Source organism: Theropithecus gelada, chromosome 4, assembly GCF_003255815.1.
Source record: "Theropithecus gelada isolate Dixy chromosome 4, Tgel_1.0, whole genome shotgun sequence".
Taxonomy (NCBI): domain Eukaryota; kingdom Metazoa; phylum Chordata; class Mammalia; order Primates; family Cercopithecidae; genus Theropithecus; species Theropithecus gelada.
Window position 1 is genome coordinate 115,059,693 of NC_037671.1, and position 26,800 is coordinate 115,086,492.

Consider the following 26,800-nt stretch of genomic DNA (forward strand, 5'->3'; position numbering starts at 1 on the left):
GATCTGTATTTAATTTTCCTTGGGTGGTCCTGGGTTGACATCTTGCCCTTTTGTCTTACCATAGGAACTTGGGAATCCAATCCTTTGTTCCATCTGCTCCGAAGACAGCCCACCACCCGCTGCTGGCCTGGTGGTTCCAGCATGGATTCTGTGTTTTGAAACCTCGTCTAAAGTTACAGGGAACAAGAGATCCTTACATTTCATGTGAGCATTCTGAGCAAAAAGCCTGTGTCCTGGCCACATTATGCACATTGGTCTGTATTCATGAGAAAGGCCGCGGAGCAGGAGCGAGGCCAAAAATATGACCCCTCTCCGCCCCCATGTCTTAAAGGCTCCCCGACATTGAACAGACTGTCCTGTTGCTTGAAAAGGAGTAAATGAAGCCCACTTTGGAGTGAAGGAACAGGCCTCTGATGTCCTGAGATCTGGCTAGGGCTTGCTCTGTCGCCTGCCTGGCCCATGGTGGCGTCTTCCCTTCTTCCCAAAGTGGAGTTCAGGGGAACGGAGTGTCAAGACAAAAACTGCCGTAACAGCTCCTGGAACCTGAGCTCACTGCATTTTGAAAGTGCCTCTGCAAGCTGGAATTCTTCAGGGAGGCCACTCATTCAATCTGAGCACAGATGCATGACCAATCTGACCCTACTGAAGCACGTGTTTCTCTGGCACCTGCAAGGCAGGGCTAGCCCAGAAATGCAGAAATGTACACAGGCCCATGTGCTCGCTCGCTTACATTACCAATCACAACCCACAGAGGACACCTAGAGCCAGTGGGAGGAGCACAGGAAGGCCAAGCGTCCCTCCTACCTGGGCATCGCTCAGCCTGGGGCTATCCACTCACTTCACTGCACACAAAGAATGCACCCGCTTGGTGACTACAGGACAACAGTGTTGGAAACTGAGCAATGACGTGAAACTTCATATCATTATCCTTCTTTTCATTTCCCTGCAGTCTGGAGTCTGGTCCTATTGAAAAATCCTAAAAAGACTGGATCCAAATCATAAAACACAGCTTGTATGCAGAATTACTATGATGTGGGCATCTTGAATTCATTACGCCTGTGGTTTTATAGGGCATATTTAAAATGTATGCACTAAAGTGAATATAAACTTTACGGTTCATTTTGCCCAAGAGAAAGGGATGGATGAGAGGAAATGAAAGCTGTTCTCTGGCACACTCACCATGGAGCTTCACTCGCTCAAGGCAGCTGATACCGCTGGGTCCTGGAGGTCTGCACAGCGCCACCTCCAGGGACTACCTCCCTTGGGGTGGTGCTCATTTCTCCGAGGCTGACAATTGTGTTCTCAGTTTCCCACACATCACTTGAAAATCTGCTCATATGACCACCTCAGAGCTCAGAGCGAAATTGCTCACATTTTTCAGGTGTATGGATGCAATTATACAGCTAACAATCCGGGGCTGTTGCTTACCTGTGCATGGGCATTTATCAATTATCCCTAAACCTTCCAGGAGATGGGTCCAGAGATAAACGACTTCAGGTGTGACCATGAAAGTCAAGGCTGGGAAAGCAGACTTGAAAAGTTTCACCTAAGGGATCTTGATTTTCAGGTGAGGCAGAGCCCCCTAATGTAGAGAAGCTCTGATGAAATGCAAGGCAACCCCAGGTGTCGTGGCAGTCTAGCCCTTCTTAAGGTTCTTAAAGTCACTTGTGGTCGGTCACTAAGTTGTCTGGATGAAATAAATAGTACATGCTAACTTTATGGATAAAATAAATCATAATATTTAAAATATTCAGGACAGTAATTGACACATAGTAAGTGTTGTATGCAATTTGTTTCAAAATCTGGTTTCCAAAGCAATGTCATCTCTCTTCTCTTCTCTCTCTCTCTCGCTCTCTCTGTCTCATCTATGGAGAGACATTGGTTTTGAATTGAGGCCCTACCACATTATAGCTGTGCAATTTAAGGCAAGTTAAATAATCTTTCTTTGCTTCAGTTTCTTCATCCGTGCAATAGAAATACAAATTGTATATTGCAATAATATTTTGAGGATTTCATAAGTGACTATTAAAACTCTTAAAACAAAGTCTGTATAAAATAAGAGCTGCAGGCTGAATGTGGTGGCTCACGCCTGTAATCCCAGCACTTTGAGAGGCCGAGGTGGGAGTATTATTTGAGCCCAGGACTTCGAGACCAGCCTGGGCAACCTAGTGAGAGGCTGTTTCTATTAAAAAAAAGAAAGAAAGAAAGAAAAAAGAAAAACTCTGTAAGTGCTAGGCATTATAATTATTATATCTGGATGGATGTTAATAATAGTATTTCTGAATGGTAGAATCATAGATGAATGTCTACTTCATATTATGTTGAGTAAGCTGAAGCTTCTTCTGGCTGGGGTACATTTTCTTGGTCTTCCTATTCTTTGTGTGCTTAACCCTGTGTCTGGCCTATAGTAGCTGCTCAATAAATGTTGAATTCAGCCGCTAAGATTGCATTGCATGGGCCAGGTGGCTCATGCACCTGGTGGCTCATGCCTGTAATCCCAGCACTTTGAGAGGCTAAGGTGGGTGGATCACTTGAGCTCAGGAATTTGAGACCACCCTAACCAACGTGGTGAAATCCCATCTCCACAAAAAATACAAAAATTACCCAGGCATGGTGGCATGCACCTGTAATCCCAGCTACTCAGGAGACTGAGGCAGGAGAATTGTTTGTACCTGAGAGGTGGAGCTTGCAGTGAGCCAACATTGCACCACTGCACTCCAGCCTGGGTGACAGAGTGACACTCCGTCTCAAAAAAAAAAAAAAAAAAAAAAAAAAAAGACTGCATTGTGCAATCGGTACCTCTCCCAGATATCGTATTATCCATGGTCATTGTCTCATATTTTCATAGCTTTCTAGGAAGTTTCTGGAACAAAATTGGTATGAGATGAAATAAAGCCTAGTAAGTACCAATTCACATGAACATATTCCTCACAAAATTGTGTCTCTTTTTCAAGACTCTGGAGGGCTTAGATAACAGGTTCTGGGCTTGTGCTCTCAAGGGAGGCCCCTCTGTAAGCCTGTGCTATGTGATTTGCCAGAAAAACAACAAACTACCAGTTAATCATCTGCATATGTGGCCCATGTACTGCTGGCCCCCGGGAATGGTAAGTAAATGGGATTTTTATGGAAGTCAGACCTCTGAACAGGCAGTGAAATTGGCAGTCAAGGAAAACATAAATAGCAAAAAAAACACGATTACAAGAAAGCATCTATGGTATGATTTCATATGTATGTAAAACTACATATATAAATCTTATATGCATATATGTAGGAAATGTCTTAAACAAAATATAAATGGTAGTTATCTTTGGTAGTGGGATTTAGTGCAGTTTTTTCTCTTTGTTTACACTTTTTCTATACAGAAAAAATACACACAATTATGTATGAGGAAGAAAAAAATAACCACGCATCAAGGGAACTGATTGGTTCAATAAACTGCAAAAATTAACTGTTAGGGGCTGAGCCCAGTGGCTGACGCCTGTAATCCCAGCACTTTGGGAGGCTAAGGCGAGAAGATCACTTGAGCTGAGGAGTTCAAGACCAGCCTGAGCAACAAAGCGCTACTCCCTACCTCTACAAAAAATTTCAAAATTAGGCGTGGTGGCACACATCTGCAGTCCCAGCTACTTGGGAGACTGAGGCAGAAGGATCACTTGAGCCCAGGAGGCGAGGCTGCAGTGGGCTGTGTTTGTGCCACTGCCCTCCAGCCTGGGTCATAGAGCCAGATCCCGTCTCTAAAACATATGTCTATATAAAATAAGCAAACATTAACTATAAGGATTTGAAATCTGATGTTTAGTAGGTTTTCTAGACTTAGCAAATAACAATACAGGACACCCAGTTAAAGTTTGATGAACAATTATAAGTACTCCCCATATAATATTTTGGGCATTGCCTCTTTTTATTTTTTTTTTTCAAAAAATGAAAAGAAATGTAAAGTAGGAGTATAGCTTCTACACTTCTACCATTATTGATATTTCTTTTCATTCTTTTCTCTGTAAGTAGGTTTTACATGGTCCAGAGTCATACCGTGTGTGTGCAGTTTTCATTCACTTAACAAATCATATTGGTTCCCTACTGGGGACAAGGTGCTGTGCTAAGCACTGGGGATACAGTAGGGGTAACACAGGTTTGCTGTTGCCTCTACTCAACATAAAATCATTTTGCACAGTTTTTGCATTAAAAACTTTAAATGAATGCATAATCTGCTATCAAGTTAGTATATTCCATTTTACTTAACCAATCTTCCATTGTGGCTTAATTTATTCATTTGTTTGCATATTTGCTTTTTGGTATTATAAATAATACTGAGCTGAATGGCTTTGTACATCAAACTTTTCTCACTTTTTTGAATTATTTTAAGGATAGACACTTAAAAATACTATTTTAGGCGGGGCATAGTGGCTCACGCCTGTAATCCTGGCACTTTGGGATGGGGAGGCAGCTGGATTACCCGAGGTCAGGAGTTCAAGACCAGCCTGGCCAACATGGTGAAACCCTGTCTCTACTAAAAATACAAAAATTAGCCTGGTCTGGTGGCACATGCATGTAATCCCAGCTACTCAGGAGGCTAAGGCAGGAGAATTGCATCATGAACCCAGGAGGTGGAGGTTGCACTGAGCCAAGATTGCACCACTGCATTCCAGCCTGGGCAACAGAATGAGACTGTCTCAAAAAAGAAAAAAAAAAAAAAACTTTTATTTTTAGGCTAGTTGGAATTTCATAATAATTTCTTTAGAAAAGGTTAATTGGCTAGAATGACAAAAAAAATCAAAGCCTATATATTTCCTTTCCTTTTTTTTTTTTTTTTTTTTTTTTTGACAAGTTCTCTTTCTGTTGCCTAGGCTGGAGTGCAGGTGCCATCTTGGCTCACTGCATCCTCAACCCCCCAGGCTCAAGTGATCCTCCTGCCTCAGCTTCCCAAGTAGCTGGGACTACAGGTGTGCACCACCATCCCTGGATAACTTTTTTGTATTTTTGGTAGAGACAGGGTTTCACCGTGTTGCCAGGCTATTCTCAAACTGCTGGGCTGAAGCAATCCACCCATCTCATCCTCCCAGAGTGTTGGGATTACAGACGTGAGTCACTGTGCCCGGCCAAAGTCTGTATTTCTTTGCCTGCAAATACGTTTAATCATCTTTCCATATATGTGTTTGCAAATTTTATTTGGTGGGTTGTCTACTCATTTTGTGGGGAAGGTCTTGGTGATGTTTCTTACTTTATGAAATCATACAAAAAGGTGATTAAGTTTGTATAGTGTTCATTTTTGCACTTTTCAGCCTATTTGTGCCTTGTTTTTGGTTACTGATTTTAATGTTGTTTTTTACTTAGAGCAATTTAACATTGTATCTATTAAAATCTGTTCATCTTTTGATTTCAAGTGTTTCTTAGTATAGAATGTCATTTTTCTATCTAGATGTTTACTACCTATTTAATTTATTTTATTCTTTTTTATATTTTAAAATATATTAAAACCTTAAATCATCTGGAACTTATTTTGGTATAGGTTTGTAGTGAATAGCAATAGGATTTTTATTCCAGATGACGTATATATTATTCCCAAAGAAAACTCCATTTTTCTTTATCTTTCCCTTTGATTTTGTAATGGCTTTTTCTCATGTATTTAATTTTATTGTATAATAAGGCTTATCTTTGGATAAGCCTTGTATACCCATTATCACACTGTTCTTTATTATGTATTAGAAAGTATTATAGTATTACATGATAAATATATAGAATGCAAATTACTACAGTTTTACAATATACTGTTAAATGTTAGAGTAATTCTCCTAATTCTAGAGTCTTCTTCCTGAAAAAAAGATTAAGTTCTACAAAACTTCCATGAGGATTTGAGTTGGAATAGCAGTAAAGGTATACATTAATTAGGAAACAATGGACACTTCTCCACCCAGGGACATGAATGTCTCTATTTATTCAATTCTCTTCCTATCTGTATTTGTTAACCAAACCTTATCTTGACTTCAGTTTACATTTCTCTTATGAAGGTTACACATGGGTGTCTCATATCATCATGGCTGGGTCCCACTAGATCCACCCCAATCTACTCAGATCAGCTTCACTTTTGTCTGCTTTGTACATTGTCTCTAAATCATCTTTTAGAGTTCTACAATTTAACGTGATATGAAAAATCACTGGACTAACCAATGTGTTAAAATCCCTTCCACTCCGAAAAGCTTGATTCTATTATCTCCAAAATGCATGGTGCTTTCTTGTCTCTGCCTTTGCTAATACTGTTCTTCCTCCTACCTGAAATGGATACCCACTCCAAATCTACATATCCCAGCTATTTGGGAGGCTGAGGCAGGAGGATCGCCTGATCCTGCAGAGGTAGAGGCTGCAGTGAGCCCTGATGGTGTTGCTGCACTCCAGCCTGGGCAACATAGTGAGACTGTCGAAAGAAAGAAAAGGAAGGAAAGAAGGAAGGAAGGACGGAAGGAAGGAAGGAAGGAAGGAAGGAAGGAAGGATGGAAGGAAGGAAGGAAGGAAGGAAGGAAGGAAGGAGAAAAGGAAACAACAGGACCAGCCTGGGCAACACAGCAAGACTCTATGAAAATTTAATTTAATTTAAAATAATAATAAATAAAAATAAACACCTTCACCAATGTCTCTCCTAAATCTTTTGGAGATCTCATGTATTACTGATGGACACACTCGTGGTTAGCATGAACAACTTAAGATTTACGGAAACATCCAGATTTATCCTGTGAAAATACCGTTAACTTCTTACATTCCAGTGAGTGAAAACGCATGGATTTGAAGATTTGTCCACAGAGCGATGAATGGCTGTACTCTCAGTTTCTATCTGTGTGAAAATCTACTTGTCCTCACAGTCACAAGTTCTTTACATACTAGAAAATGTGTGAGAGATGGAGGTAAGGGGTGGCAGCTGTGGAGGCCAAAATAGGTTTTTTTTTTTTTTTTTTTTTTTTTTTTGGTTTGTTTACCAACTGGATTTTGCTCTGGTTAAGACAACAATGTACAAACCAAGAGAGATTTGTGTTTTCGAGTGTAGCAAGACATTCTAAATAAATGTTCCTTGAAGAGGGGGCCTTTACATCCTAGAACTTTGGCAAAAATCCAAAAAAATAAAGGAGTGGACAGAAGCAGCATGGAACTGGGCTGTGGGATGGAGTTAGCAGTTGAGCTCACATCAAACAGCTTTTGAATGTATTTCTTCAGCTCTTCTTTGTATTAATGTAATATATCCAGAAAAGCAACCTTTTGTGAGGGTCTGCTATATATCAGGGATTGTCTGAAGTGCCCCCCTAACCAAGACTCAGTGTGTAACCTCAATTTGACAACTGTTGGAATCAAAGTCTATAATCCCACAGTCTGTAATCCCCTCCCTCATCCCTCTTGCCCCATTCATCTGGGCATCCATCTGAACTTCACAAGGAAAAGAACTTGGTACCTTTGGCTCCTTCTCAACCACATGAGAGCACCAAAGCAGAACAATGTAGGGATAGAAAGTATCTTAGAAACTATTCGTTTGCGAGGGCTACCAAATACTGTATGCCAAACTGGGTGGCTTAAAATAACACAAACATATTGTCTCAGAGCTCTGGAGATCAGAAGACTGAAATCAAGGTTTTGCCCATGTTCCCTCTGAAACCTGTAGGGAAAAACCTTTCCTTGCCTCTTCTAGTTTCTGGTGTTTTCTAGCAATCCTTGATGTTTTTTGGCTTGTAGCTGTATCACTCCACTCTGCACCTGTCACCATGTGGCCGTCTTCTCTCTTGTTTCCCTGTCTCTGTGTCTCTTCTCCTCTTCTTTTTTTTTTTTTTTTTTTTTTTGAGGTGGAGTCTCACTCTGTCACCCAGGCTGGAGTGCAGTGGTGTGATCACGGCTCACTGCAACCTCCGCCTCCAGGGTTCAAGCGATTCTCCTGCCTCAGACCCCCGAGTAGCTGGGATTACAAGTGTGAGCCACCATGCCCAGCTAATTTTTGTGTTTTTAGAAGAGACAGGGCTTCGCTGTGTTGGCCAGGGTGGTCTTGAACTCCCGAGCTCAAGTGATCTGCCCACCTCGGGCTCCCAAAGTGCTGAGATTACGGGCGTGAGCCACTGCGCCAGGGCCGGAACTTTAATATATCTCTTGTGGGGAGGGGACACAATCCAACCTGTAATAGAGACTAATAGTTTCTAAGATACTTTCTATCCCTTGTTCTGCTCATTCGTTTTGGTTTTAAGGAAAGTTAGGATCTCAGAGGTTGAGTTGGAGAGTCGATCTGTATGAAATGGTACATTATTACTCTTGGCAGTCTTGATTTCAGGAGACTAGAAACCCATCTTTCTCTAGAGTAGGCTAAAAGGAGTTCTTGGATCACAGAACATAAAGAAGAATGAACCAATCTGACTATGAGAGGTCCTCCTTCCAGCTTGACTGCCGAAGCTACTAGAACAAGGGTCAGGATGCTTCCCATCCTCTTCTTTGGGCTTCATCCTCTGTTGAAAGGATTTCTTTCAATGGTGCGTAACGTCGTCAGTTCCCAAGTTTTATCCTGGGAGTTTCTAGTTCTAGAAAAGGATTGCCTTCAAGGCTGGATCCCAAAGGCAGACGCCCTGGGGGAGAGAGCTGGCGGCCCCTGGGGATACGTGAGCTTGATCTTGGACCAGTGAACTTCCACCAGAGGAATGGAGCACCATAAAAACAGGCCAGTTTCTGACCAGGCGCAGTGGCTCACGTTTGTAATCCCAAGACTTTGGGAGGCTGAGGTGGGAGGATCACTTGAGGTCAGGAGTTTGAGACCAGCCTGGACAACATGTTGTGGAACCCTGTCTCTACTAAAAATACAAAAATTAGCCAGGCATGGTGGTGCACACCTGTAATCCCAGCTACTTGGGAGGCTGAAGCAGGAGAATCACTTGAATCCACGAGGCAGAGGCTGCGGTGAGCCGAGATGGTGCCACTGCACTCCAGCCTGGGCGACAGAGTGAGGCTGTGTCCTGAATATAAACAAATTTTAAAAAAGGGCAGTTTTTGCAGGAGCCTCACAGGGGAAGACAAGGGGAACAGGAGGCTGAGGAGACAATATGAGAGATGTCCACTATAAAAAGATAATTCAAGAGCGAAAATCCAATTTTTATGTAAATTATCCAGATGGGCTCCAATGCTTATTCATACTCACCAAAGAAATTGCTCTGTCCTCTATTTTATGTCATTTAGCAGATCAGGTTTATGTCTGTGCCCCAGAGAAAGGACCTATGACATTTACTACATTTGAATTCAAATAGTAATTTTAGATTAATTTGAAAATTGATTAGGTCAGATGTTTCTGCAGACATGTTTTTGCCCTTTTATGGTATAGGGGGGTCAAATATCCGTTTATGAGTCCAGGATTTCTTTGTAAAAACAGACTTTCAAGTCAATTATTAACATCCACTGGAGTTAAAACATGACCATTTTTAAAGTGCATATTTTCTCAAAAATATCCTTCTTGCATATTTTACCGAAAATATCCTTCTTTTAATTTCTTTTAAAGCATTTGTTTAACTATGAGAAACAGGTAACTATGCAAACCCTAGGACTGTCGTAAGTGAATTAAATGTACCTATTTCTGGATTATCACTATTGATTGTCAGGCTTAATCAGTTAGAAAGTAAAAGTAATTTTTACCTCTTTCTGCTAAACTAGAGAACAGAGTGAGTATGGGAAGATGACCTTTTTCCTAGCAAAATGGCAAATTCTCAAGGTCGTAAGTGACAGATTGCTCTCCTGAGTCCCCAGCTTGGCTCCCAGCTGCCAAAAGGTCATCTTCATCTGGATATGTGCAGACACCACACGCTCAGCTCATGCAGAACAGCTTCACCCCGAGCCTCCTCCAGCACTCACTCCATCAATGCCATCATCATCATCCACGCTGGGCAAACCTAGGACCCAGACTCCTCTTTCTTTTCCCCCCTTTCCCTGCCTTCCATGTGTCCTCCAAGTATGACTCAGGACACTACCTACGTCAGTGGTTCCCAAACTTGGCTGAGTATCCGAATCCCCTAAAGGAGGACTTCTTTATTATTTTTTTGGAGATGGCTGGAGTGCAGTGCTGTGACCTTGGCTCACTGCAACCTCCGCCTTCTGGGTTCAAGCCATTCTCCTGCCTCAGCCTCCCGAGCAGCTGGGATTACATGCACCTGCCACCACGCCTGGCTAATTTTTGTATTTTTTGTAGAGATGGGGTTTCACCACGTTGGCCAAGCTGGTCTCGAACTCCTGACCTCAGGTGATCCACACGCTCAGCCTCCCAAAATGCTGGGATTACAGGTGTGAGCCACTGCACTCAGCCCTGCTAAAGGACTTCTAAATGAATTCAGATTTGGAGTCCCTTTCCTAGAGACTGAGTCAGTACATCTGAAAGTGGCCTGAGCGTCTGCATTTTAAAGTCCTCCCCAGCCTCCTAAGGTGATTTAATAATGACCAGGATTTTGGACCAGCTGTCCTAAGCATCTCCATCCCCACTACTGCTGCCCTAGTTCAGCCCCCAGCACCTGCAGCCCCGCTTCTGCCCTCAAGCTCTGCATTCTCTCAGCCATCCTCTACCGCGTTCAACAATACCACAGCACACACTTTGTTAACCAGTGGAAGTATAAAGATGAATAAACCATACTCCTCCCCTCAAGACAACTCTTTCATGAGGGAGATAACCGAGGCAATAGGAATTCATGAGACCACTGCTCTAACTAGAAGAATAAGAAGTACCAGAAGGTCACAAAAGAGGAACTGATTAACTCAACCTGAGAAAGTCTCCTAAAGCTTCACAGAGGAAGGAATGCTGAAGTGGGGATGAAGAGTTGATCAGAAAAAAAGTAAGGATGGGAGGGAGGGAGAGGACATTTCAGATAGTGCTAAGCATGGGGATAATAGGACTACATTGGCTTTTTTTTGTTTGTTGACTTGTGGAAGCGCAGTTTCTGTTCTTATAGGCAAATGTTGGGTTCCTTCTTTCTTTCTTTTTTTTTTTTATTTTTGTGGATACATAATAGTTGTATATTTTTATGGGGTACATTAGATTTTTTTTTGAGACAGGGTCTTGCTCCATCACCCAGGCTGGAGTGCAGTGGTGCAATCTCAGCTCACTGCAGTCTCCGCCTCCTGGGTTCAAGTGATTCTCCTGCCTCAACCTCCCAAGTACGTGGGACTACCGGGTGGGTGCCACCATGCCCAGCTAATTTTTGTATTTTTAATAGAGACGGGGTTTCACCATGTTGGCCAGGCTGGTCTCAAACACCTGACCTCAAGTGCTCCACCCGCCTTAGCCTCCCGAAGTGCTGGGATTGCAGGAATGAGCCACCGCGTGGGGCCCATTCTGTGCTTTACAACTCCCAGCTGTGGAAGTCAGCAAGGCAAGCCACTTAACCTTTCTGAATCTGTTTTATCATCTTATAAACCAGGTTTAATAATAATTACCAAGTAGGCTTGAGGATTTAAAGAGAAAAATGCTTATTAAAACATTCCCAGTCTAATGTTCTCTTTCTTGACATGGGTGGCTACACAGGCATCTGCTTTGTGAGAATTCATTGAATTGTATGTTTTTTTGTGCACTTTTCTGTATGTGTGTTGATGTCAATTAAAAAGTTAGAAACAATTGTCTAGCTTACTGGCGTCTTAATAAATGTTCTAAATATTGGTTCTCTTTCCTCTTTGTCTTTTCCTGTTGGAAGCAGATGACCAGAGCTGGGTTGGATGGCTAATGCAGGAATGACATGCCAACATTTGCAAGAGGTGGAATGTGCTGTTACACTGACGTACAAAGAGCAGTAAGATGAAATTTAATAGCAACCAACATGCAGGAGGTTCAAAAAGAAACAGCACAAGTAATGAGTGGAAGATGTGATTTAAGAGGAATTATGAAAAAGCTCAGAGATTTTTAAATGACGCAAACGTAATCTGAGTCAACAGCCCAGCTTTGCCACTAAACTCTATGACCCTCTGCAAAACAAGCAAGCAGATAAACCCAAACTGTAACCAAACCAAAACAGAAATCTCAATACAAGGTTAGGTTTCTGTAGCAGTGTAATGCTCAAATCCTAGAAATAAATAAACCCATTGATTCCTTCATCCATCGGATCATATCTACATTGTAGGCTTTCAGTCATGGAAGCCTCTTCTTAGGATGGGTCTAGACCATTGACCATGTCCAAAGTTCAATGACTAGGATCATGAGAGATCTTAAAACCATGGCCGGGCACAGTGGCTCATGCCTGTAATCCCAGCACTTTGGGAGGCCAAGGCAGGCAGATCACTTGAGGCTAGGAGTTCGAGATCAGCCTGGCCAACATAGCAAAACCCTGCCTCTACTAGAAATACAGAAATTAGCAGGGTGTGTTGGCGCCCGCCTGTAATCCCAGCTACCCCAGTGGCTGAGGCACGAGAATCACTTGAGCCTGGGAGGCGGAGGTTGCAGTGAGCTGAGATTGTGCCACTGCACTCCAGCCTGGGCAACAGAGCGAGACTCTGTCTCAAACAAACAATAAAACAAAACAAAACAAAACACTTCATATCATATAAAGATCTGGAGAATTTTTAGCTTTAAGAAAATATTTGGGGCCGGGCGCGGTGGCTCAAGCCTGTAATCCCAGCACTTTGGGAGGCCGAGACGGGCGGATCAAGAGGTCAGAAGATCGAGACCATGCTGGCTAACACGGTGAAACCCCGTCTCTACTAAAAAATACAAAAAATTAGCCGGGTGAGGTGGCGGGCGCCTGTGGTCCCAGCTACTCGGGAGGCTGAGGCGGGAGAATGGCGTGAACCCAGGAGGCGGAGCTTGCAGTGAGCCGAGATCCGGCCACTGCACTCCAGCCTGGGCGACAGAGCGAGACTCCGTCTCAAAAAAAAAAAAAAAAACAAGAAAATATTTGGGCCGGGTGTGGTGGCTCACGCCTGTAATCCCAGCTCTTTAGGAGGCTGAGGCAGGCGGATCACGAGGTCAGGAGATCAAGACCATCCTGGCTAACACGGCGAAACTCCATTTCTACTAAAAATACAAAAAATTAGCCGGGCGTGGTGGCGGGCGCCTGTAGTCCCAGCTACTCAGGAGACTGAGGCAGGAGAACAGCCTGAACCCAGGAGGGGGAGCTTGCAGTGAGCTGAGATTGTGCCACTGCACTCCAGCCTGGGTGACAGAGTGAGACTCCATCTCAAAAAAATAAAAAATTTAAAAATTTTTAAAAATAAAATAAAATAAAAAGAAAATATTTGGAGGCTGACTGGGAAGGCTTCAAGCATTTGAAAAGATTTTGTCAAGAGTGATTGGATTTATTCTATGTAGTTCAATGAAGGAAAATTCAGTTCAATAAGGTGAAAGTCTGGAAAAGAGTATTTTGGGCCATTTTAAGGAATGAGGTAGCATTCTCTTTCCCTCTCCCAACATGGCGCCTCAGCAAAAAAGAAGAACAAGAATGTGAAGATTATCTCCCTAACAGACTTTCTGGCTGAGGATGGGAGTACTGGCGGAGGAAGAACCTATGTTTCCAAACCAGTCAGCTGGGCTGATGAAACGGATGATCTGGAAGGAGAATTTCAACAACTCGGCACAGTAATGACGATGATGCGTATAGGGCGCCTCCAACTGACCGTCCCATCCTTCCCACTGCTCCACGGGCTGCTCGGGAACCCAATATCGACCGGAGCCGTCTTCCCAAATCGCCACCCAACACTGCTTTCCTGGGGAACCTCTCCTATGATGTTATAGAAGAGTCAGTTAGGGAATTCTTTAGAGGATTAAACATCAGTGCAGTGCATTTACCACGTGAACCCAGCAATCCAGAGAGGTTGAAAGGTTTTGGTTATGCTGCATTTGAGGACCTGGATTCCCTGCTCAGTGCCCTGAGTCTCAGTGAAGGGTATCTACGTAACAGGAGAATTCGAGTGGACGTTGCTGATCAAGCACAGGATAAAGACAGGGATGATCGTTCTTTTGGCCGTGATGGAAATGGGGATTCTGACAAAACAGATACAGACTGGAGGGCTCATTCTGCCACAGACAGCTTTGATGACTACTCGTCCAGAAGAGGTGATGATAGCTTTGGAGACAAGTGTCGAGATGGTTATGATTCAGACTGGTATGGCGATGGGGATCGGGATGGGGATCTGGATGGCCCACGCTGGGACATGGATTGATACGGTGGCCGGGGTCGCTGTGATGACCGAGGCAGCAGAGACTCTGATGGAGGCTGTGATTCCCGGACAGGCAGTGGCGGAAGAGCATTCGGCCGTGGGTACCGCAGGGATGATGTCTACAGAGGACGCGGGGACCGCTATGAAGACCGATACGACAGACAGGATGATGAGTCGTGGAGCTCCAGAGATGAGATGATTACTCTCGGGATGAGTATAGGCGTGATGATAGAGGTCCCCCCGCCAAAGACCCAAACTGAATCTAACTCCTCCGAGTACTCCTAAGGAAGATGATTCCTCTGCTGGTACCTCCCAGTGCAGTCCAGCTGCTTCTATCTTTGGAGGGGCAAAGCCCGTTGACACAGCTGCTAGAGAAAAAGAAATAGAAGAACCGCTACAGAAGGAACGAGAGAAGTTGCAGCGTCAGCTGGATAAGCCAAAACCAGAACGACGGCCTCGGGAAAGACACCCAAGCTGGCGAAGTGAAGAAACTCAGGAACGGGAACGGTCGAGGACAGGAAGTGAGTCATAGCAGACCGGGACCTCCGCCACATCTGGCAGAAATGCACGAAGGAGAGAGAGTGAGAAGTCTCTAGAAAATGAAACACTCAATAAGGAGGAAGATTGTCACTCTCCAACTTCTAAACCTCCCAAACCTGATCAGCCCCTAAAGGTAATGCCAGCCCCTCCACCAAAGGAGAATGCTTGGGTGAAGCGAAGTTCTAACCCTCCTGCTCCATCTCAGAGCTCAGACACAGAGCAGCAATCCCCTGCAAGTGGTGGGGGAAAAGTAGCTCTGGCTCAACCATCTGAGGAAGGACCAGCAAGGAAAGATGAAAATAAAGTAGATGGGATGAATGTCCCAAAAGGCCAAACTGGGAAAGCTAGCTGTGGTCCAGGAGATGGAGGGAACAAAAACCGCTGGAAGGAGTCAGATAGGAAAGATGGCAAAAAGGATCAAGACTCCAGATCTGCACCTGAGCCAAAGAAACCTGAGGAAAACCCGGCTTCCAAGTTCTGTTCTGCAAGCAAGTATGCTGCTGTCTCTGTTGATGGTGAAGATGAAAACGAGGGAGAAGATTACACGGAATAGACCTCTACATCCTGTGCTTTCTCCTAGTTTTTCTCCACCCTGGAACATTCCAGAGCAAATCAAACCTCTATCCACACAAGACAAAATAAAACTCACCATCTCCTTAAGACCTTTCTTACCTTTTTTTAAAAACAAAAAATGAAATTCTTTTGCATGCTGCTGCAGCCTTTAAAGTATTGAAGTAACTGGAGAATCGCCAATATAGCCAGAAACAGACTACAGCTTTTTAGAGGAAGAGTTGTGGTGCCTTATGTCACTATGCAGTTGCCATGTGATTAGTGCCTAGGGGCCGCCATTTAGCAGAAATGGTAATGACAGTGATATAACATCTGCAATCTGGTTGGGCAGTAGGGGAGAAAGGTAGAAGGAAAAGTGTGAGATTTCTACCTTTTAGTTTTTATCCTATTGTGGCATATATGAATTCTCAAACATTATCTGAATACATTTTCCACTCTTGGAAAGGTAGATTTAGCCTCAAGTTGGTTTAGTGTCCAGGAGGCTGCCAGCCCCTCCTCTGATTTAATTCTGAGTTTTGGGGGTCAGCCTAGGGGGAATTCCTTTTTTTTAACCCCGCAGAGGGGTAGTTGGGAGTGAGTCTGTAGGCCATAAAGAATAGGACTGCATTGGACCAAAATAAATGGGAAAATCATGGTTTGAAAAGAAGCTTTTGGGAAGTGATGAGTCATTTTGCACCAGGTAATAGGGGAACATTGTGTGACCTCCAGCAAACACATGAATGGTTATTTCCTGGAGCCGGGAGCACTTGGGGGTCGTGGCAATTCTCAGTGTTTTCTGTGTCCTGGTTTTACCCTTTCTAAACACTGTCCTTTCTGCAAGTTTGAATATATCCACGTTCTGTTGAAACCTTGAAGCTAAAAATGTAGACTCTTATCGTCATCTTAAGTTCTTCATGCTACTCTTAACCTCCCAAAAAGCAGTCTCTAAGTCACATAGATAATGTCTTGGGCATTTTCTCTCTCAGCCGTGGAGAGCTATGAAAGGAAGAATCGCTGCTTTTCTCAAGCAAATCAGTTTCTTGATGTCTTTTGGTTCTCACTCCTTGCTCGCTCCTGATGCTTTGACCCCTTTTGTAGAGCAGAGTGCTCTAGAATAATGGATGGTCTTGGACGGTGGATAAAGGTGGATAAATAGGGACAGGGACAGTTAAATTGGGAGCCTTTCTTATAACCTTGATGGGTTTTCTCCCCGCAAGTTTCCTTCTCCACTGAAATGCCACACCAATGCTTGTTGGATTTATGAGGTGACCAGACCAATGTGTTGTTTTATTTTTTTTTTTAAAGCTTCCCTTGAGAGAACAAATGGTAATGGAGAGAACTATTTGACAAGGTCCTGGTTTCTCTTGCAACACAGTAGCTAAACTTGCCTGCTTGTATGTGCATTTTTGTAAGGATCAGCTTGGTAGACAGTGTTAGCAGAGAAACCACACCTTGATCTTGGTTTGCAAGATCTTGGTCTCCCATCAGTCCTAGATTAGGCCCTGTTCAGCCAGGCAGGGGTGTTGGTTTATGTGTGCTGCAGCGGTGGGCATAGTGAATATAATTTACCCAGTGGACAAAGGTGTGTACCGAGTGAGTTTAAATAATTGGTATGGATTGGCCAGTAGCTAAGAAGTGGGCTTTTAAAGAGTGTTGAAGATTGAAAGGTTTTTTGTTTTTGTTTTTGTTTTTTTTAAACAAAAAAAAACCCATTGATTGTAGATAATGAAAAGCTAGGGTTTGCCCTCTTCATGTCTACTCTCCTTCCAAATAGTTATATCCAAAACTGTTTTTCCCTGTCCCCTACCTTGTTCCCCCTGTTAAAATAGAAACGGGGATTGATTAATGTCCCGCTCCTGAATACATGTAAAATTTGTACAAAAATATCTTCTATGAAAGTGATTTGTAATCTGTAGACTTGTTACCTGGGAGATGTCTTGATATAAAATCCCATCCTTTGGGTTGTGGATTTTTTATTTTCTCCAAATAAATCTGATCTTTAAAAAAAAAAAGGAATTTTTTCTACCGCTCGTGATTGGGGCTATCTAAAACTGGAATGGTTCCCGTCTGTCGCTGGCAGTATTTAGCAGAGGCTCTGTGGCTACACATCATGGCCATTATAGATCGCATTTTTATTTTAGGCGAGGTGACAGATTATATGCCTCTGTTATGGGTTAAATTGTTTCCCCCAAAAAGGATAGGTTGAAGTCCTAACCCCTAGTACCTGTAAATGTAACTTTATTTGAAAATAGGCACTTTGCAGATGTGATCACATTACGATGGGATCATGAGGATCCAGTAAGACTGGTGTCCTTATGAGAAGAGACACACGGACAGGGAGCAGGCCAAGTGGAGACACAGGTGTGCAGAAGTGGAGGTGGCCATGGAGCACCGGGGGGAGGGAAAGTTGTCATGCAGCTGCAGGCCAGGAATGCCAAGGATTGCTGGCAACAACCAGAAGGCGGGAGAGAGAGCACAGCTCTGCTGGCACCTTGATCTCAGACTTGCAGCCTCCAGAAATGCAAGAGAATACACTGCTGTTGCTTTAAGCCGCTCAGTTGGTGGTACTTGGTTTTCCTAGCAGCCCTAGGAAATGATTACAGCAAAACCCTTTCCCTTTCACAGCCTCCGAATCCTTATCAGCCAGATAGCAACAATACAGGTAGGCCTGCCCAACCAAGTTACCTGACATACAGATTGCTCTGGCCTTCTGCAGCCACCCCCATGGTGACCGTCTTGCCCCTCAACCCTCTTGTCCTTGGTGCCCCCTCAGCAATGCCCATGACTGCTGAGTGCCTGGGAGACCCTCTGTCCATTTTGCCTTTCCCTTCTAGCCCTGCTTTCAAGTCCAGTGTTGCTCAGGGCTCCGAGTCTGGGGGCTCTGCGAGGCCAACGGTGGAGGCCAGCAAGCTACAAAAGCTCTGTCTTGTTGTCTGTAAGAATCAATAAGCATTGAGATCTCTAGCCCCCCACAGAGGGAAAAGGCTTTCTGAGATGCAAACAACTCACCTACAAATGAACTTCTGGAATACACAGTCATTTGTGAGTGCAGGAACAGTCTGTGTCGGTCGCTCAGGCCCAGTTTGTAGATAAAGTTGTAGCAACACAGTATATTGTAACATTCACCAGTCCAGAAAGGCACTGAGAGGGCTCAGAAAGCAACTCATTTTTCCTCCTACTGAAACTCAGGAATGTCCTTTGAGGACTTTTGCTGAGATATGCGAATGATTTACTTTTCAAAAAAACTAAGTCAGGACCTCCGTGTGATTCTCGCCCAAGTCCTTCTTATCATGTGTAGAACTTCTCTGGGTGCCTGATTCTCCCCGTGGTGGCAAACAAACAGGGCCTGTGTGGGCCAAGGCGCAGAGCCAGGGAGGAAGGGTATGGGGCGTTCTCCCAAGGACAGCAAGTACAATGTGGCCCTCCCTCTGACCTCCTTCGAAGACATTGAGGACTTGGAGTCCTTGCGTCCCCTATGATCCAGTGTGTCCTTGATTGAGTGATGCTACTCTCCCTGCACTCCACCTCAGCCAAACAGCTCCACTTATCCACTTTATATATTGGAGTGTCACATAATATTGTACTTGGTAAGAATGTCCCCTGCTCACGTATGTATGTACGTGTGTACCAATTTGAAGACCACTCTTTCTAGCCTGAAGCACATTGCAATGTGTTACATGGTGCCCCCCGCAAAGACATGCCTTGCCTTAATCCCTGGAGCCTTTAAGGTGATGTTCTTTGGAAAAAGGATCTTTGCAGATGTAGTTAAGTTAAAGATCTTAAGCTGAGATCATCCTGAGTTATGTGGTGGGCCATAAATCCAATGACAAGAGTCCTTATAAGAGAGAGAAGAGAAGAAAACACAGACCCAGAGAGAAGAGGAGAAAGTCTTGTGAAGACATTGGCAGAGATTGGAGTGATGCAGCCACAAGCCAAGGAATGCCTGGAGCCACCAGAAGCTGGAGGAGACGACGCAGGATCCTCCCGTGGAGCCTTCAGAGGGAGTGTGGCCCTGCCAATCCTTTGATTTCTAACTAGGATTTTTTTTTTTTTTTTTTGAGATGGAGTCTCGCTCTGTTGCCCAGGCTGGAGTGCAGTGACCCAATCTCAGCTCACTGCAACCTCCGCCTCCTGGGCTCAAATGATTCTCCTGCCTCAGCCTCTTTTTTTTTTTTTTTTTGTCATTTATAGATTTTAATGAATATCTTTGGCAAAGAAGTTTGATACAACCCAGTATAGAAAAATAAAACATCTAGTACAATGCCTGTCACAAACTATATCAGAAAAGACTGACCTTTCACAAGCCCATCAAAAATATTTGAGCTCTGCATATATTGAGTATTTCTTTTTCTTAAGTAGACCTGTTTAGAAGTTTTTTTTAAATTATTGTTTTTTAATTATACTTTAAGTTCTAGGGTACATGTGCACAACGTGCAGGTTTGTTACATATGTATACATGTGCCATGTTGGTGTGCTGCACCCATTAACTCGTCATTTACATTAGGTATATCTCCTAATGCTATCCTTCCCCCCCAGCACACAATAGGACCTGATGTGTGATGTTCCCCTTCCTGTGTACAAGTGATCTCATTGTTCAATTCCCACCTATGAGTGAGAACATGCGGTATTTGGTTTTCTGTTCTTGCGATAGTCTGCTGAGAATGATGGTTTCCAGCTGCATCCATGTCCCTACAAAGGACATGAACTCATCCTTTTTTATGGCTGCATAGTATTCCATGATGTATATGTGCCACATTTTCTTAATCCAGTCTGTCACTGATGGACATCTGGGTTGATTCCAAGTCTTTGCTATTGTGAATAGTGCTGCAATAAACTTCTGTGTGCATGTGTCTTTATAGCAGCATGATTTATAATCCTTTGGGTATATACCCAGTAATGGGATGGCTGGGTTGAATGGCATTTCTAGTTCTAGATCCTTGAGGAATTGCCACACTGTTTTCCACAATGGTTGAACTAGTTTACAGTCCCACCAACAGTGTAGAAGTGTTCCTATTTCTCCACATCCTCTCCAGCACCTGTTGTTTCCTGATTTTTTTAATGATCGCCATTCTAACTGGTGTGAGATGGTATCTCATCGTGGTTTTGATTTGCATTTCTCTGATGGCGAGTGATGATGAGCATTTTTTCATGTGTCTGTTTGCTGTACAAATGTCTTCTTTTGAGAAGTTCTGTTCATATCCTTTGCCCACTTTTTGATGGGGTTGTTTTTTTTTTTCTTGTAAATTTGATTGAGTTCTTTATAGGTTCTGGATATTAGCCCTTTGTCAGATGAGTAGATTGCAAACATTTTCTCCCATTCTGTAGGTTGCCTGTTCACTTTGATGGTAGTTTCTTTTGCTGTGCAGAAGCTCTTTAGTTTAATTAGATCCCATTGGTCAATTTTGGCTTTTGCTGCTGTTGCTTTTGGTGTTTTAGACATGAAGTCCTTGCCGATGCCTATGCCCTGAATGGTATTACCTAGGTTTTCTTCTAGGGTTTTTATGGTTTTAGGTCTAACATTTAAGTCTCTAATCCACCTCAGCCTCTTGAGTAGCTGGAATTACAGGCGCCAGCCACCATGCCCAGCTAATTTTTTGTATTTTTAGTAGAGATGGGGTTTTACCATGTTGGCCAGGCTGGTCTCAAACTCCTGACCTCAGGCTCTCCACTGGCCTTGGCCATCCAAAGTGCTGGGATTACAGGCATGAACCACCATGCCCGGTCTGATTTCAAACTTCTGGCCTCCAGAACTGAGAGATAAATTTCTGTTATTTGAAGGCACAACGTTTGTGGTAATTCCTCAAGGAGACTAGTAGAAGCACTGTGGGGCAGGTGAAATGTGCCGTCCCTGTGAGAAGGGAACAGAGGATACTGCCTGTTCCTAACCCACCACTGGGACCTGCACACACTCAGTGCTTACCTATGAGCTCAGCACTGTATCAAAAGGAACATTGTAATTCTACTTCTGGGAATCGATCCTGAGGAAATAACTGAGAAAACATGCAAGGCTGTAACTCTAAAAATGTTCATCACAGTTCTGCTTGGAATAAAGGAAAGCTGAAAACAATCCACATGTCCCACCATAGTGGATCAATTAATTAATTATGCTGCAGTCATACAAAAGAATCCTATGTAGCTGTTAAAATAACATTACAGAAATGGAACTCTTGATGTGGAAAGATGTTACTAATTTACTTGTATAAAAATACATTGTGGTGAGCTTCAAATCACTGATAAGTTAAAAAAAACACATTACGGTATGAGCTCATAAAAAATACGTAAGCACATTTATTACACATTATACCTAGAAAAATCTAGAAAGAAATGTTGACAGTGGTTTTCGTTGACAGAGTAGATGTTTCACATTCTTTTGCTGCTCTGTGTTGCCTGTTATTAATATATAATATATAATAATAAATTATATGATATAATATATAATAATATATAATATATAATGAAAAGTAGTTGTAATACTAATATAAAGCAATCAAAGACATTTATTTCATTTGGGGAAAGAAAAAATCTTGAAACTTGTCATCAGCGACATAGTAAGGAATATCATTTTGCCACGTGGAGGATTTAGGGAGACATGTTGGCCCAGCACCAGGAAAACCCTTGTTCCTGGGAAGTCAGAAAGAGATGCTAAAGGTTGCAGGGTCAGGAGTAGACTAGTAAGCTGGGCAATACTTAATTAGACAAATGCAGGACTTCCCAGAGCCTTCTCCATGCTACCGTCATTGTAAATCTCCAAGAGATGTCTGGATTACCACCTCCTTCCCACTTAATTTGATCCCTGAGCCAGGAACATATTACAATACTCTTGCTCTGAGAAACATACTTTAGGAAATTTTGGGATACCATTTGACCGAAAGCAGTTCAACTGAGTTAAGAGCAAAACTACCCAGATACAAATTAGGGAAGAATGTTTTCAGTTTTTACGTTGCTGAGAAAGACAGACTTCTCTGAAGTGAACACAAGCAACAGTGAGCTGTAAACTGAATGCAAGTTAACGGTGTCTTCAAACAATAATAAAAGTCTGGCAAACAAGAACAGGGAGTTTGCTGTTGATTAGATCCTTGTCGTTGTTTGGGCTCTGTGTTTAGAAGGAATGCAGAAATTTTACAGAGGGTCTTGAGAAGGGTGGCAATCAATAAGGATAGGAGGCCAAAGAGGAGAGGGAGAGCTGAGGAGAAGGAAAATATTGACAGGTTTAGCTGATAGTTTGAACATGGTGACCAAGCATAGTGTACGTGAAAGCTACCTGCCAATAGATATCTTCCCTGTGCTCGCTGGTAGGTTAGAAAACGGGCCCTTTCCTGAAAACCCTGATGCCAAGGAGGTGTTCCAAGTGTCCTTGCTTGATGATGGTGACTCAGCTGGCCTTCCCTTTCCTGCCCAAACTGACAACGGTTCTACGTTTGGTCCTCTCTTTTCTTTCTTTCTTTCTTCCTTTTTCTTTTCCTTCCTTCATTTTCTTTCTATCTTTTCCACTCTCTTCTCTCTTTCTCTCTTTTTCCCTCTCTTTCTCTGTTTTCTTTCTTTCTTTCTCTTTCTCTCTCCTTCCTTCCTTCCTTCTTTCTTTCTTTTTTTCTTTCTTTCTTTCTTTCTTTCTTTCTTTCTTTCTTTCTTTCTTTCTTTCTTTCTTTCTTTCTTTTTCTTTTCTTTTCTTTTCTTTTCCTTTTCTTTTCTTTTCTTTGAGACAGGATCTTACCCTGTCACCCAGACTGGAGTACGGTGGCATGATCATGGCTCACTGCAGGCTGGACCCACCTGGCTCAAGCAATCTGCCCACCTCAGCCTCCCAAAGTGCTGGGATTACAGACATGAGCCACCACATCCAGCCTCTCTCTCTTTCTTTCTCTTTATCTTTCTCTGTATTTCCTTCTTTTTTCAGAATGAAGCTTTAGGAATCAGGAGACATGAATTCTGTTTGCAGTTTTGTTGCAAGCTTGCTGGGGGTGGAGGGCAGGCAGAGGCTGATGTCAATTCACAGCCTGCACAGGACGCAGGGGGTCCTTTATGAAAAGAATGTGATGGGACATCCTGCACGGGTAGGACACTCCTGGATTTTAACTTCCTGCCCCACAGCCTAATGCCCTCTGTTCCCAGCAGAGTACTGGCTTTGCTGGCTCCTTCTTCCTGCTGTCCTTTCCTCTACTGCCTGTTCTTTCTCTGTCTCTTTCCTCTACTGCCTGTTCTTTCTCTGTCTCTTTCCTCTACTGCCTGTTCTTTCTCTGTCTCTGCACAAGCCTTGAATATGAGGGCAGCCCTGGATGCTTTTATGAAGGTGGTGATTAGTTTTTGTGTGTGTGTGGTTTTTTGTTTTGTTTTTTTGGAGGGGAGACAGTGTCTTACTCTGTTGCCCAGGCTGGAGTGCAGTGGCACAATCACGGCTTGCTGCAACCTCCACCTCCTGGGTTCAAGGGATTCTCCTGCCTTAGCCTCCTGAGTAGTTGGGACTACAGGCACACACCATCATGCCCAGCTAATTTTTGCATTTTTCGTAGAGACAGGGTTTCTTTTTTTTTTTTTTTTTTGAGACGGAGTCTCGCTCTGTCGCCCAGGCTGGAGTGCAGTGGCCGGATCTCAGCTCACTGCAACCTCCGCCTCCCAGGTTTACGCCATTCTCCTGCCTCAGCCTCCCGAGTAGCTGGGACTACAGGCACCCGCCACCTCGCCCGGCTAGTTTTTTGTATTTTTTAGTAGAGACGGGGTTTCACCGTGTTCACCAGGATGTTCTCGATCTCCTGACCTCGTGATCCGCCCGTCTCGGCCTCCCAAAGTGCTGGGATTACAGGCTTGAGCCACCACACCCGGCCAGAGACAGGGTTTCACCATATTTGCCCGGTTGGTCTTGAACTCCTGGCCTCAAGAAATCCACCCACCTCGCCCTCCCGAAGTGCTGGGATTATAGGCTTGAGCCACCTTGCCTGGCCTGGTGGTTAGTTATGGCTCTTACCTTATTTTCTCTCCCCAGTCCCAGGAGCGGATGTCCTCCTCTGCCCCTGGATACCCCGAGTAGACTCTGTGGGGACTGAGGACCTGTCCCTCAGCAGACACAGCGTTAGAGGAGAGCTGCTATGCCCCCTCTTCCTACCTCATTCAGGCACCTGTTAGCTTGGTGATGTTTCAGTCTGTGATTTCTATACTTTGGAGTGCATGAAAATGACCTGGGTGGCTTGTTAACCCTACAGTTTCCCCAGCTTCTCCTCTAGGGAGCCTGATTGAGTTAGGGTGACTCTCCATTTTATGAAGACCCCAAGGGATTCTGACGCAGAACCCCTGAAGCAGGGTGTGGGCAGTTACATATGTGCACAACTGGACTCTGACTACTCCTCTTCTTCCAGATCAAATCTACATTCTATTGATCTTATCTTTTTTTTTTTTTTTTTCTTTTGAGATGGAATCTTGCTCTGTCACCCAGGCTGGAGTGCAGTCGTAAGATCTCGGCTAGGCTGGAGTGCCGTGGCATGGCCTCGGCTCACTGCAAGCTCTGCCTCCCAGGTTCACACCATTCTCCTGCCTCAGCCTCCCGAGTAGCTGGGACTACAGGCGCCTGCCACCACGACCGGCTAATTTTTTGTATTTTTAGTAGAGACGGGGTTTCACCATGTTAGCCAGGATGGTCTCGATCTCCTGACCTCGTGATCCGCCCACCTCGGCCTCCCAAAGTGCTGGGATTACAGGTGTAAGCCACCGCACCTGGCATATCTTATCACCTTAACATTTCTCTACATTTGCAATGCAAGTGGTTGGATGAAGTTCAAGTCCTTAGTCTATACTGTATAAATGTGCGTGTATATATATATATAGAGAGAGAGAGAGAGAGAGTACATATTACATAAATATAAATAGGATGTCTGCATAATTGATTGGGATGCTCTAGTGAGTAATGGGAGACTATTAATAGATATGCCAAAATGTAGGGCATGGCCTGGCCCACCTGGACCCTGTCTGTGTACAAACCCTCTGTGATCTGGCCTCCTTCCCTCCCCAGCCTCCTCTGAAGGCACTCCTCCTGGGGCCACTCCTCCTAGGACCACCATAGATTCCAGCCTTCCCGCACTACTGGAAAGTCCTTTAATCCTCCCATGCACACGCCCAGATTGGGTTAGGCTGTCCCTGCAGCGTGTTCCCATAGGGCAGTGCTATACACACCCACTGTGGCTTTATTTTTCTGTAATTGTCTGCTTACTAGTCTCTTTCTTCTCCCAGTAGGCCGGAAGCTCCTTTAAGACAGGAACTAGATTACATTCTCTGCTATATTTAGGGCCTAACAGACTAGGAGGCTAAAGCAATCACTCAACAAAAGTTTGTTGTCATAAAGCAAGGTACATGAAACCATTAAATACTCTCCAAGGTTAATTCAAGAAATACTTACACTGCACCCACGACCTGATGCCCTGCTTAGTCCTGGGCATGCAGACAAAGAAGGTCCTGGGCCCCTGGGAGCTCTCTTTTCGGGCCTGAGTTACTCTTCTCAAAGCTGTGTGAATTTAAAAGGAGAATGTCTATGCTCAGTGCTGCTGTGGTTGGAATCTCTCCAGCTTTGGCTTCTAGAGGGAAAGAAGAGACTGAATGACTTTAGATACCTTTCACTTATTAAACTCTTTTTGTATGTTGGCAAAACAAAAATGGCTACAACAGCAAGAAAGGCAAGAGTTGGACAAAAGCAACATAGCCTTGCAGCTAAGCATGCCACCTCTGATGCCTGCCTGCCTGCCTGGCAGCAAGTCTGGGCCCTGCCATATTTCGCACAAGTGACTTAATCTTTCTGGGTTTCAGTTTTTGCATCTATAAGATGGGGATGATGATGGTAACTTCTTCCTTGGGGATCATGTGAGTATTAAATGAGTAACTGTGCCCAGCACATAGTAAGTTCTCAATAAATATTACTGCCACTAGATGCGATGGTCCAAGAGCTACATCTCTATCTGGGTCCTGCAGGGTCCCAAGCATGTAGAGTAGACTCCCCTTGGGTCGGCTTCAGGGGAGCCTCTGAAGCACCGTGTGTAGGCCAATTCCCTGTCTCTGTGATTTGGGCTGTGTAGAGAAACATCTGTAGCCTTAGGACCAGCTGGGAACAGCTTTAGGTTTGGACAATGGCCATTTTCAAGTTTTCTCCCAACCAGAGCAATTTTGGCACTGAACTTGGGACAAAATCAACAGGAATACATCAGGGATTACAGGAATCCCTGTAATCAACAGGAATAAATCAATTTATTTCTGTTAAGAATAATCCCTCAAATCAACAGGAATACAGGGGGAGCCGGCATGATGGGGAGAGTAACACTGAGAATGAAGACGCTCTTCACGTGGCATTTTTCGAAGACTAAAGAAATCTGTTTTTAAAATTTATTTCGGGGCACCAATATTACATGCCGATCATTGTCAATCAACAATTATTGACTCATAGTGCTTTGTACACATTTCTTCTTTCACACGGAGGGCAATAATAACTTTGAGAGTAGAAACTCCCTTTAGTGGACAGGCTAAGTAGGGAATCCTGTTGTGTGAGCCGAATGTGCCCAGATGCCCTTGTTTTCTATTACTTGGCTTTAATTAAACCTAGATCTCTCTT

At 43.8% G+C, this 26,800-nt stretch overlaps 1 pseudogene; it reads left to right on the forward strand.

Moving 5' to 3' along the window:
• Window positions 1-1,471: 1,471 nt before the first annotated feature.
• LOC112622639 lies at window positions 1,472-15,500 on the forward strand (annotated as a pseudogene).
• Window positions 15,501-26,800: the final 11,300 nt, after the last annotated feature.